The sequence below is a fragment of the Balaenoptera ricei genome, chromosome 2, assembly GCF_028023285.1.
Source record: "Balaenoptera ricei isolate mBalRic1 chromosome 2, mBalRic1.hap2, whole genome shotgun sequence".
Taxonomy (NCBI): domain Eukaryota; kingdom Metazoa; phylum Chordata; class Mammalia; order Artiodactyla; family Balaenopteridae; genus Balaenoptera; species Balaenoptera ricei.
In genome coordinates, this window is record NC_082640.1 from 176,552,217 (window position 1) to 176,566,291 (window position 14,075).

Genomic DNA, 14,075 nt, shown 5'->3' on the forward strand with positions numbered 1-14,075 from the left:
GTGTGAATCTTGTCGTGGGCTCTGCCCTAGGCTTGCTGTATGACCTCAGGCCCAGCACTTAACCTCTCTGGGTTCTAGGTTTTTCTTGGGTCAGAGGGGGACGATAACTCTTTCCCCCATGATAATCAAGCCAGCTTGGAACTGGGAGACATCAATTCCGTGTATTCGCAGTGTGTTCTAGATTCTTGCGGCAGCTTCTTTCTTTAAAATAGCTTTATTGACATACATTTGCACGTATTTAAAATGTACAATTTGGTAAGTTTTGACATATGTGTACCCCTGGGATGCCATCACCACAATCAAGATAGTGAACACAGGGCTTCCCTGGTGGCGCAGTGCTTAAGAATCTGCCTGCCAATGCAGGGGACACGGGTTCCAGCCCTGGTCCAGGAAGATCCCATATGCCGCAGAGCAACTAAGCCCGTGCGCCACAACTACTGAGCCTGTGCTCTAGAGCCCGTGCCCTACAACAAGAGAAGCCACCACAATGAGAAGCCCGCGCACCGCAACAAAGAGTAGCCCCCTCTCTCCGCAACTAGAGAAAGCCCACGCGCAGCAACAAAGACCCAATGCAGCCAAAAATAAATAAATAAAATTAATTAATTAAAAGAAAAAAAAGATAGTGAACACATCCATTCCCTCCCCACATTTCCTCTTGGTCCTTTGTGATCCCTCCTTCCCCTCCCCACCTCCACATTCCAGGCAACCCACCGCTCATCTGCCTCCTGCCACTATAGATTCATTTGCATGTCCTAGAATTTTATACAGACGGAATTATACACTATGTATTTTTTTTGTCTGGCTTCTATTTTGAGATTCATCCATATTGTGTATTTCAACAGCACATTTCTCTTTATTGCTAAGTCATCGCCCATTAATGGATATGCTACAACATTTTTATTCATTTATCTGTTGATAGATACTTGAGTTGTTTCCAGTTTGGGGTGATTACAGATAAAGCTGCTATGAATATTCATGTACAAGTATTGGATGCTTTCGTTTCTCTTTGGTAAATACCTAGGAGTGGAATGGCTAGTCATATGGTATAGGTGTTTGTTTAATTTTTCAAGAAATGAAAAATTGTTTTCCAAAATAGTTGCACCAGTTTACATTCCCACCAACAGTATATGAGTTCAAGTTCCTCCACGTCTTCACAAACACTTGACACAATCAGTCTTTTTAATTTTAGATGTTCCAATAGGCACGTGGTGGTATCTCATTGCAGTGCTTCTTCAGAGAAGCACGTGGGTGTCCATGCCCCCTGCCCAAGGCCAGGTTGTCTTTCTTAATTAGGAGTTGAGGCAGGGCATGGGGACCCCTGGAGTTCTCTGGGTGCATCTTTCACTCTTTCCTTCTGCTACTGGAGAGGCTGTTGGGGACACAAGGTGACCTCCCAAGTACCTTTCCTGCCTTGGGATTTGGGGACAAATGCACTTGAGACCAAGCTTTCACCTTTGGTAAAAATTCTCTTGCCTCTCAATATCATTGCCCTATGTCCACTTGGGCATTTAATATTTATTGGCATTCAATGCCTTGGGAATAAGATCTCTCTCTGGGATCCCAGGGTAATGTGGTGGAGTAGCCTGAACCACCTGGCCTGGAGCTGGGAGCCAAGAGGACTGGGTCTGGGGTGGGACCCATGGCTTCTTCAGAGCACCATCATCAGGGGAATGACAGCAGCTGAAGGCCTCAGAGGCCCTCCAAGCTGGGAGGCTCCCTGGTTCTGAGGCCAAGTCATTGGGCTTTTGCCCCCCAAACCTTCTGTCCAGGCACAGATCTTCTCCAGAAGAGCTGGCACGCACGGAACAAAATTCGTTGTTTACATTTAGGACCAAATGCTTCTCACCATGTGTCTTCCGCCAGAGAAAGCTGAGATATGGTTAAAGTCACCTGGAAGTAAGAGTGGAAGAATGGGTGTTTCAAATGTCCTTCTAAGATGCAGTGGGTATCACAGGCTGAGCCCTCCCATTATCGGAAGTGAGGCCACCCACAAAAAAACTGTCTTGAGTTTCATGTGGGAAATGTCCTAGATTTTTTTGTTTATCTTAAAGAGCTTGGGAGGAAGGATTCATGGAGATGTGGGAGACATGGCCAGTGACTCAGGAGGCATGATTTCAGCAAAGAAAGGGACCGCTCGGAAAATCAAGTCCAAAGCCCTTCTTCCATCATTTCAACCATTTCTAAAGGAAAAAATTCAGGTCCAGAAAGGTGAACAGACCTGCCCCAGGTCATCCAGTCATTATGAGATAGAGCTGGGACAATGTCTCTAAAATGAGGCAAGACATGGGGCTGCACTAGTTCCCATGAAGGAAGGAGGGTCCTTAATCACAAAAATATCATTGTGAGGGACTTGATGGAGTAGGCACACGACTCCCCTACCATCCAACTTCTCAGAGGTGGAACATGTCTAACTCTTCGGAAATAAGATGCCATGAAATAAAACAGCTACATCAACTGAGAAACAAAACCACAATTCTAATTATTCTATAATTATCTTAAAATTTCAAAAGTTTGAACAAGCTTGGGGGAAAAAAAAAAGATATTAAAAACTATGGCCCCTGGGACCTGTCAGACAAAAATCATTAACCAGTGTCCTGGGTTCCCTGGAGGGAGGTGACAGTTCAGAACCGTAGACAGCGGCCCACGAAGCCGCCCTTAATCTTGTTTCATCTGTGCCTCTAGGGGAGCACTGCCTTCCCCTACAGCCACAGAGTAAATCAGAGTTTGTGGAGCATCATTTGAGCTCAATTGCCTCTACACGAAGAGCCAGGGCGAGTATATTCACAGGGTGACATAACATCTGTAGGGTTCTGGAAGCACCCAGGTCCCCCAGACATCTCCCCGACCAGTATCCCACCTTGTGAGAAATTCCACCATCGTTCTTGTATTTGGGTTAAGCTATTTTCATCTCCGTGAAAAAACACAGGTCATGTTCCTATGACTGTAGGGTTGAGGATGATTTGAAGCAATGTCCTTCTCCCCCAAAGGCTTGAAATCTAGTTGAGCAGATAGAATATTTACATATGAGGTTAATGCCAGGCTAATACGGTAGCTGATGATGGTCAAATAGTTAAGGGCTAAAAGATCTCTGAGGATAGTGAGATCTGAGTGGTGTGGGCTGGTCAGAAAGCCTTTCTGCAGTGGAAGGTGTCGAGAGGAGTTGATCTGAGCCTTAAAGTTTGAGGGAAACAAGCAAAAGCAGAAGGCATTCTTGGCAGGGGGCACATGAGAAAGGTTTGGGGGCAGGAGTGTGTGCGACAATATGTATGACACAGGGGAGGTGGGGAGGGGTGAGGACAGTAATTAGTGTGGTATGGCTGATGGGGGCGGGAGTGGAATAATAGGAGAGGAGGCCAAAGAAATAGGAGGGGACCATTCTGAGGGGGCGAATTCCTCCCTTTGCTGGAGGGTGAACCTGTGGCACACCCTCACACTCTAGCTCCTCTTGCCCCTGAGTAATACTTCCCCACCTCCCTGTGCCTGGTGCCCCGTCACCCCACTCCCGTGGGTCCCCCATACTGTAGAGTAAAGGCCTGACAGAGCCGAGACTGTGGCACCTCCTCCTGGGGGTGCAGGTGGGAGAGCAGAGCTTTGACCTCAGCAAAGAAGCACGGAAGCAGAGTCCAGTCCGAGAAGGAAGAGGAGCATTCTGGGGCAGGTGGACAAAGCCGAGGACACCAGGGTGGCACCTGGACTTAGGTCTCGGTAGGAGGGAAGGTCCATGATTAAACCCCGCCCAGTCCAGGGTTTTCTGCCGGCTCCTGCAGGGCGGGGACACAGGAGGAGAAGGGTAGCCCACGTGGCTCGTGGTCTCTGAGTCCGGGGGCTGGGGGAGGGGGGAGAGAACAGCCTGTTCTTCGGGGAAGAAGGCTGCCCAGCTAAGTGGCTCTGAAAGCATTTGGCAGGAGAGAAGATGCTCGAGTGGCCTGCAGGCCCCTGCCGGCTAGGAGCTCCCGGTGCATCCATCCAGGTCGGCGCTCCCCAGAGCCCTTCTACCTGGGCCCCCGGCCCCCAGCTGGGCTGCCTGGGGAGGGGCAGGGCCTGGCGCTGGAGGAATTGCTCACCACCTGCCCGTCTGTGGAGAGCAGATCAGCACCACTCGGGTCTCCAGCGCCCCACCCCTAACATCCCTTTTCCGGGCCCCCACTTTGCAGGGCACTAGATGCAGCTGTGAGGAGCTTGAACATCAGAGATACTCAGTCACCTGAAGGAAAGCCACATCCCAGAGTTACTACAATGACAGGCAGAGTGACTTGCCACTCACTGTGGGCAGGCCCTGTGTCAAAGCGCCCAACTGTACAGCAACTCCTTTTTTTTTAATTAATTAATTTATTTTGGGGACTGTGTTGTGTCTTCGTTGCTGCGCGTGGGCTTTCTCTAGTTGCGGCGAGAAGGGGCGCAGGCTTCTCATTGCAGTGGCTTCTCTTGTTGAAGAGCACAGGCTCTAGGCACACAGGCTCAGTAGTTGTGGCTCGTGGGCTCTAGAGCGCAGGCTCAGTAGCTGTGGCGCATGGGCTTAGTTGCTCCACGGCCTGTGGGATCTTCCCGGACCAGGGCTCGAACCCATGTCTCCTGCACTGGCAGGCAGATTCTTAACCACTGCGCCAACAGGGAAGTAGCCCCAGGAGGTAAGTAGTATCATCAACACCCCCCATTTTACAGATGAGAAAACGGAGGCACTCCCAGACATTGAGCTGCCCAGCCCTGCTGATGCTGAAGAGTGAAGGACGCGGCTCGTTAGTCAGTCCGATACAAGATGGACCACATGAACCAAATGCTCCACCAGGGGACAGAGCCTGAGGGAGAGAGGGCAGGGAGAGAGCTACGACAGCCACCTGGGACACCCAGGAACTGTGCTGGAGCTTTCCCTCCTGTTATCAGCTCCCGAGATGCCCCAGACATACTTGGAACTGACAGATGCTGGTGATTGAATTCTCTCAGGTCAATTCATAGAAATCATGCAAAAAATTATTTTGGCCATTTTGTAGAATAGGAACAGAGGCTCAGAAAGGTTCAGTGACTTTTGCAAGGTGACACAGTAGTACCAGGAAGAGCCAGGATTCAAACCCAGGCCAGACTCCAAAGTGCAGCCCTTTTCACCATCCTACGTGGCTTCTGCCAGCTGGTCGGGGGCTCTGGGGACCAGGATCGCCCTGAAATCACCTGAAGACTCTTCCCTGGGAGGCTCTGGAGGCCAGCCTTTTGGGGGCCTGTAGAACTGAGAGGCTGGGGTCCGGGTGGGGTGTGGGGTCCCGTCTCCCTCGGAGTCCTGGCCGCGGGGCCCCATTCCAGAAGCCCCCTGCGTTGCTTTGACCCTGTTGGGAGGGCAGGGGTGCCTCCCGCCTCTCTCCCTACCGCAGTGCCTCGGCCAAACAGTCAGGCCAGCTCCTCTACTCTCCTCTGCCCTGAGCCTGCCTCTCACCCATCCTCTCTCCCCCAGACCCCTGGTTTCCCGCGTCTGGTCTCCTTGGCCTGACTTCGGGGTTGCCCGCCACGAAGCAGTTCTTCCACAGCATTGTCTCTGTGGACCCTCTGCAGATCCACCTCCCAGGTGATCTCCCCCTTGGATCCAGAAGTTTCTGACCCAGAGGTGTCTCCCTAGAAAAGACATCCTGCTTGGGAGTGAAGAGCCGCTGTGGCCCCCTGTGGGAATCTGGCTGCAGGAAGGAGGAAGATAGGTGGGTTATGGGGAAGACCTCTCATGTCGCAGTTTGGCCCAGGCCGGGTCCTTCTTTCCAATCTGCTGTGCCTCGAGCCCCTGTGAGCTCGCCTCTGCGTCCAGGGCTTGGCACCCATGGCAACCTCCCCCTACCCCTCCCGCCACCCTCCTGGGCTGGGGCCCACCGAAGCCCTTGTCCGCCCACTGAGGCCTGTAAACCGCTTTATTAGATTAAAGCAAACATCTGCGAAAGAAGAAAAGCAAAACCTTAATTGGAGGCCCCTGGGGATGTTTGCAGAGACAGATGGGAGAGGATCTAATGAAATCACCTCGTACAACCTCTGTGCAGACCTCGCAGATAAAACACCATTGCCCAGCAACGGAGCTTTGCTACCTGGAGGCCCGATAAGGGGCTTAGAGGAGCTGTGTGTTCGGAAAAGGTGATTTTGCAGGCAGGGCCAAGGGTATGTTGACTCTGCCCGATGCCCTGGGCTCCCCCATCACATGAGCAGCTGCCACTTTCTCTGGGGTACAGGCACAAAGCTGCTGCGAAGGACCCCCCTGGCAGGGACTCCCCACGTGGAGGTGTCCTGAGCCCCACAGCCAGAGGAGCAGCGGTTCACTCCCTGGGATCTGGTGCTCCGCAAAGGGGACATTTCAGGGCACCAGGGGCAGTGGTGGCAAAGGCTTCCTCTTCTCTCCCTGGCTCCTGGTTCAGAAGCATCTCTGCAGGCCCTCTGGAATGAAGTGGGGTGTTCCGGCTGCTGGGAGCTAGCTGGGCCTGATGGGCACATCTATACAACACCTTGTAGCCTCTGGGTTCCTCCCACCTTCTGCTGCCCGTCTTCTCCCAGTGATTCCTGTTTTCTTCAAAGTAAAAGCCAAAGTCCTCACCGAGGCCCACGAGGCCCTACCTGGTCTGGCCCAATATTGTCTTATCCCCGACTAATCTCTGCCTCACTCACTCTTTTCCAGCCACCTTGGTCTTTTTAATCTGCCTCAAATCTGCCAGGTGTAGTCCTGTCCCACGGCCTTTGCACTGACTGTTCATTCTGCCTGGAATGTTCTCCCAGATGTCCACATGGCTCTCTCCCTTGACCCTTCTCAATGGGGCCCTACCCTGACCACCTGTTTGATGAGGTCACAACTTCCCACCCAGCTATTCTCAGGCCCCTTACTCTGTTCTGCTCCTTCTTTTTTCCCAACATCACCACCTTCTGACCTACTGTATAATGTGCTTATTTATTAGGTTTTATTGGGTTTTTTAACCATTTTTTAAATTGAAGTATAGTTAATTTACAGTGTGTTAGCTTCAGGTGTACAGCAAAGTGATTCAATGATCTATCTACCTATCTATCATCTATTTTTCAGATTCTTTTCCATTATAGGTTATTATAAGATATTGAATAGAGTTCCCTGTGCTATACAGTAGTTCCTTGTTGTTTATCTATTTTATACATAGTGGTGTGTATATGTAAAACTCCTAATTTATCTCTCTCCCTGCCCCCACTACCTGCTTTGATAACCATAAGTTTGTTTTCTATGTCTGTGAGTCTATTTCTGTTTTGTAAATAAGTTCATTTGTATCATTTTTTTAGATTCCACATATAAGTGATACCATATGATATTTGTCTTTCTCTGTCTTATGTTTTATTGTTTATTGCCTGTCTCCTCAGCCTCCAAGAAGGCTGGGGTCTTGCTTCTTTTCTTCACCAGCATACTCCAAGCATTGAGAACAAAGCCTGGAACACAGTAGGTGCTCAATAAATGTTTGTTGAATGAAGGTCTCCCCTTCCCTGTCCCCTAACAGCTTTGGTAGAACTGGGGAGAAAGAGGCTGGGTCCAGAGAGGCCAGAGTGCACCTCCCAAGGTAACTGTGCACCCCTGGGGAAGGCCTGGGGCAGCCCTCCCCGCATAGCCCCACCACTAGCAGCCTCGGGGGGAGGGGAAGGCGGTCTTGTCCAGGAAGGAAAACCCAAGGCTGGGCACCAGGAGCACCTGGCTCCCATTACAGCCCTGTGTGACTTGGGACAAGGCGCTGCCCATCTCTGAGTCTCAATTTACTGTCAGATGATATTAACATTTACCTTCTTTATCTAAAAGCAGTAAACTTCCACATTACGGCTTTCCGCACGACAGCCTGAGGTCGACTCCTGCCTCTGCCACTCACCAGGCTGTGTGGTATTAGGCAGGTTTGCGACCTCTCTGAACCTCCACCTCCTGATATTAATGAGGATAATGATAGGGTTTCATCACAGGTGTGTGAAGCAGTCACTACGTGCTAAAGGGTCAGGTGCTGCGGTTCAGATCTCATTTACACTCAGCACAACTGTGTGTCCTGCATCTTCACAGCCATGTTTCAGGTGGGGACGCTGAGGCAGAGAGTAGGAAACGAACCAGGGTCACTTGGCGACTCGCTGGTAGCTCCTGGGTAGACTCTTCATCTGGTTCCAGGGTTCTCTCCACCCCCTCATTCCAGCGCTGTAGCTTGCCTGATGCAACGTCCGCTCCCCAACCCAGAGGATTCTGGCCTTGGCCCTTCCTCACCATCGGGACCTTGGTCAGAGGCCTGGAAGTGGTCTAGCGCTGACAAGATACTTCCTGGGTAGGACAGGAGTCTAAAGAGCCACCCTCCAAATTAATGCGAAGAACAATAAAGCTCCAGAGCCAGGGATGGAGGGAAATCTGTCAGGGTCCAGAAGGGCTGGAGTCTTAGGCACTGAGCTCCACGTGGCTCAGGATGGAGGACCATCAAGGGATCGAGAGATGGAAGCTGTCAGACCACCCACACCCCACACAGAGCACGGGGGAGCGGGGGAAGGGGCAGTCAGCATCTTGGCGTGGGTTCTGCAGGTGAAGGGTCAAGGATTCGCGGAATCGTGGTGGAGGGGTGGGAAGGAAGCGGGGGTGGAGGGTAGGGGGCGAGGAGAGGAAAGGAAATCAATAAAGAGTGTGCTAGCAATAGTGTGTGCAGGCAAGCCCGACCCCAGGGTGAGGAACCAGCTGAATTCCTCAGGGAGCCAATGAGAAGCTGTACAAAAAACCCCTCCTTGGAATAGCGCCCAGGGGTGAGGAAGGTGGGGTGCTTCTAAATGAACCTCTGACACTTGTCTTCCATTGGCTTCCCCCCAAATATTTACCTTCCCATATTTTGACACCCCTGGAAGCCTAAAATCCTTTTCCTTTCTCTTGTCACTTCTCTACAAACTTCTTTGTTAAGATGCTATATAAGCCCAAGTTCTAACCATCCCTTTGAGTTACTCATCACCGAGATTTCTCCTGTGTGAGGTGCACCACATGCATTAATAAACTATTTTTCTCTTGTTGAAAAAATAAATAAATGAACATCTGAGGGCAAGTCCCTGAGCTTTCAGCTTCTGGTGAATGCGAGCAGAGCAGACTTCTGGGTTTCTGTGAAAACCCTTTGGGCACCAAGGGGTAGATCCTGGCAGTGGGAGGTGGCCCAGGACCCTGAGAGGCCCAAGAGACATGGGCAGGGCTTGGACTGCGTCTGGCAGAGTTAGGCTCACCGGCTTGAGGGGAGCAGCTGGGGCTGCAGCCAGCCCTGAGCCTGCCGCGCCCCACGGGCACAGACAGGCTGCCTCTGGGGTCTCCCTTGGTGGTGTATTCTGGGGGACCGCACTTCTGTGAGAACCACCTCCGAAGTCCTGGGAGACCAGCTCCGGTGGGGGCTCCGGTGCCCCTCCCCAGTGGGCGCCCCCAGCAGGACGCCCACTCCCCCAGCTTAGAGCCCGGAGCGCTCCCAGGGACGCTAGCTGGGGGGCAGCTTCTGCCCCACAGAGGGACTAGGATGCTGATTCTGGCCCCCTGCTCTCACCCCTCAGAGTAGAAGGCTGCCACCTTCACGCAGCCGGCGCCCTCACGCAGCAGTGGCCATAGAGAGTGCTTTCAAACTTTTCATCGTGGTAAAATACACAGAACATAAAGTTTACCATTTTAGCCATTTTTAGGTGCACAGCTCAGTGGCATTAAGTACCTTCACATTGTTGCACAACCATCACCATCTATCCCCATAATTTTTTATCTTCTCCAACAGAAATGCTGTTCCCATAATGCAAACCCCCTCATCCCCCCCTCCCCAGCCCCTGCTCCTGGCAACCTCCATTCTATTTTCTGTCTCTGAATTTGACTAAAGAGTGATTTTTTAAAAAGCATTTCAGTGTAGTTCTCACTGCCCAGATCTGCTTTCTGTTCTCTCCTCCTCCCCACCAACCCCAGGTTGGCCCTTGGACTCTGGAGTTAGGGGGTAGCATTTTGGCTGCCAGTCCCATACCTCTTTCATCCATTTCTTCACTCTTTTCAGTCACTGAAGCAGTGGAACAATTGAGGGCCAGGAGAACCAGTTCTGGCTCTTACAACTTGCTGTGTGATCTTAGGTAAGTGCCTTTCCATCTCTGAACCACAGGAATGGGACTAGAATCTTGGCAATACCAGCGTCACTCACTGAGTTTCTTACAGACCTGGAAACTGATCGTTTTAAGGCATTAATTCAGACAACTGCCCATTAACCAGGAGATTTCTATGCCCGTGATCAAACCCTGAAGTGTTGACATCCTTTATAAAGCCTGCATGGTTTGAATGAATTTGAATGGTGTTGTCTGTGATATGGAAATAAATAGTGCCTGGCATTGAGTAGTCCTTTTCCTTTGACATAGTGACAAGGGGTCTATAAACACTCCCACCATCAGCACCCTATTCACCTGGACACCCTCCACCCCAGTGTTGCTGTTTGCTGTCAGAACTGTTCACTGTCCTTACTGGCTATTTCCTTGTTTCAGTAGGGGTTCAAGTGCAGAAAGCAGGATAGTAAACGATTTACAGAATCACTGGGAGGACTGAAGAAGTTGACTGTAGTGTGTTTCCAGAAAAAGCTCACAAAGCCACACCCCAGAACTGAGCTGCCACAGGAGCTGCCCATGCCAGGATCAGGAAACTTCTTGCCAAGTCAGAACGCTGCCACCACAGCCGCTGACTCCAGAGCCACCCGCCTCTGCCATGTCCACAGGAGCAACATATTGGCTCTGCACCGTCTCTTTCCACACAGTTCCTGAGCAAGTACCTCTGATTGGTGGAACCTAAATCACATCCAAGTCTTCAGCTGCAAGGGATTCTGGGAAATGTATTTTTTAGTTTTCCTACTTCTGCCCAACTGGAGAGGGTCGGAATGCAGGTTGAACAATCGAATCCACAGTGTCCTCCATATACTCACAAGGTAAAGAGCTCCTGACTTTGCTTTGCCCCCTGCCTCCTGCTCTCTGTGAGCTATGCTATAGCTCCCACCACCTACTCAGCTCAATGCTTCATCTAACATACAAAACCAAGGCAGTATATATACTTAGCTATAATCATAACACATTCTGTGCGTGGATCAAAATTTGGCAGTAGATCTGGGAAACTGTCAGGGGGAGCCATGAGCAGTGGGTAGACTGAGAAATACTGGTTCCCCAGTACTCTAACATGATCCTAAGATGGGCTGCTAAGCCCACCTTCAGAGCAGACCGTACTTCTCTCTGATTCCTCTTACTGCATAATTGATGGAGAGCTAACCACATCTTGGCTTTAGGACTTTGCATTTCGGCAGGAGTGATTCACAGAAAGAACATTTGTCTGGGAGGAAAAAAAACCCAACCAAACAAACAAAAAAAACCAAGGACCTGACCATGGGCACCAGATGAGAGGTATTTGCTTTAAGCAGAAGTGGCTCCAGAATGTCAAGACAAGAGGAGCTTAGGGGCAGTGACCTGATTAGAAATGGGGGTTAGAGAACTTTTTCAAAACTTTATATATAAAGCCAGGACATGGCTTTTTATGAAGATTGCCTGTATAGACTTGGAGCAATAAATAGAGCCTTTCACCATGTTTCATCCACCTAAAGCTGGAAAAACATCAATTGTCTTTCTCAGAGATGAGAAACCTTAGAAAGCCTGAAGGCAGTAGTTTTGGATGGGCGTTGATGATGAAGATCAGTTAAACATAAGGCTGGTAGAGGGCGTAAGGCATGGGAAACGGAGGGGGGTGACACAGACATGACTGGTCCCCCACTCCACCGTTTCCTAGCTGTGTGACCTTGGAAGAGTTCCTCCATCTCTCTGAGCTTTGGCTTCTGCATATGAGAAACAGAGATGTTGATATCTTAGGCACAGGTTTATTGTAAAGATGAAATAAAATAACATGTATAAAGCCCTGTAGCAGAGGTCAGTGTTCCACCTACGTCCCCTTGCACCACCTCGGAAGTTACCTGTAGACAGTTCCCATACATGCCAACAGTTTCCAGTGTTTCTCTGTCTGAGGGTACTCTCTGGCAGTGGGAGTTTGCTTGGCCCTTTCACAGAGCAGACAGGAAGTGCGGGGAAATCAACTTCTTCAGGTGAGACCCTCAATGAGGGAAAGGAATCGACAGGTAAGTATCCCAGCATCCTCGCTCCAGTGGAAAAATCCCGAGGTGTGTCCTACACAGTTTCTCAGTAAGTCCCAGCTAGACTGAGTCTCCACTGCCCTCAGTGGTAACTTGCTTATCAATACACATTTCGTTGGTTCTTTTCTTTTCCTTGTCTCACTTTCCTACTCCCTTGCTGATGGAATAACTTCCAAATGAAGCACTCCCAAATCCTCGCTTAGGGTCTGCTTTTGGGGAAACCCAATCACAGACAAGCATCTGGGGCTTCCCTGGTGGCGCAGTGGTTAAGAATCCGCCTGTCAGTGCAGGGGACACGGGTTCGAGCCCTGGTCCGGGAAGATCCCACATGCTGCGGAGCAACTAAGCCTGTGCACCACAAACACTGAGCCTGCGCTCTAGAGCCTGTGAGCCACAACTACTGAAGTCTGCGCGCCTAGAACCTGTGCTCTGCAACAAGGGAAGCCACCGCAATGAGAAGCCCGCACACCGCAACGAAGAGTAGCTGCCGCTCGCCGCAACTAGAGAAAGCCCGTGCACAGCAATGAAGACCCAACACAGCCAAAAATAAATAAATAAAATGAATAAATTTATTAAAAACAAAGACAAGCATCTAACCCAATGCCTGGCTCCTTAAAAGGGACCCATCAACAGCACCATACAGGGTTCCTCATCAGAACCATAACACAGAAATTATTTGAGTGGCTAGTTTTTCAGTTCTCCCAAGAATGGTGCATAATTTGTACCATTCTAGATGCATGCAAGAGACACTAATTCATGATGAATGCCTTAGGGCATTCTCTTGTAAAACTGCATCCGTAAACAAGCATAAGAATTGTGTCTACCTCATAGGGCTGTATTGTAACTCTTAGAACAGTGCCTGGTTCTTAGCAAGTTTTCCACAAGGGTTAGTTGTGGCATCACCCCCATGGGTTGTGTGGTACAGAATGCACATCGTCCTCCAGTATCCCGTCTTCCTTTAGTAATCAGAACCTCCCCGTGGCTGCCCAGTCTCCCTTACAACTAGGTGTGTCCACCTGCCTAAGTCCTAGCCAGTGGGCTGTGAGAAGTGTTGCAGGCAAGGTCTGCATCAGAACCTTACAGAGAAGCTGCTTGGTCTCCATCTACCCTTTGCCCCCTTTGAGATGGTTGAGAAATGGTGGCAACCAGAATAGCTGCCTTGATATCAAAGGTGGAAAATGTTTGTTGAGGATGACAGAGCCGCCCCATGAATCCAAACTGTTCACTCTGGGACTGTTGTGGAAGAGATAAATAAGATCCCATCTTATTTCACTGTATTTTAGGGTCTTTCGTTCCAGTGGCTTATCCTTACCTAACCAATCCAACCCAAAGCCAAAGACGGGATCAATGGATGTGAGTTTTCTCCTTCTTTCAATTTTCCATTGTGCCGACCACGTGCCCAGCACTACGCCAGAAACTGAAGTCGAAAGATGAGCAGGATGCAGACCAAATCCCAAGGAGCTCAAAGTGTAACGAGATAGAACGATCTAGAGGCAAAAAATTCCAACCACGTGTGATAAACGCTCACACAAATGTTGTGGAGGCAGAGAGGAGGGAGCAATTACCTCAGGTCCTAAAAAGGATGGAAGCATTTGCCAGGCTATAGGGGAGGGAGTGGTATGATAATGAGAGGCATTCCAGGGAGCGGTAACAGCTGTGAGAAATCATGAGATGGGGGGAATCATGGACATTTGAGCAAAACAAGCTCTAGGTCCAACTTTACCATTCACTGGCCATGTGGCATCTTGGAAGCTCATGTTAACATCCTGGGTCTCAGTTTCCAAATCTGCAAAGTAGAATAAAGACAATCCTGCTCTAACTTAGGCTGAGGATTACCGTAAGGGCTCAGTGATGGAACATTCTGAAGAGCTCTACAGCGTGGTGTAAGTGCTAGTTACTGGCATCGTCACTTGTAAAGCCTAGTCTGGGACATTTTTGCCGGTTGGTTAAGCTCAGTTTCACGGAGCAAACAGGATCAGG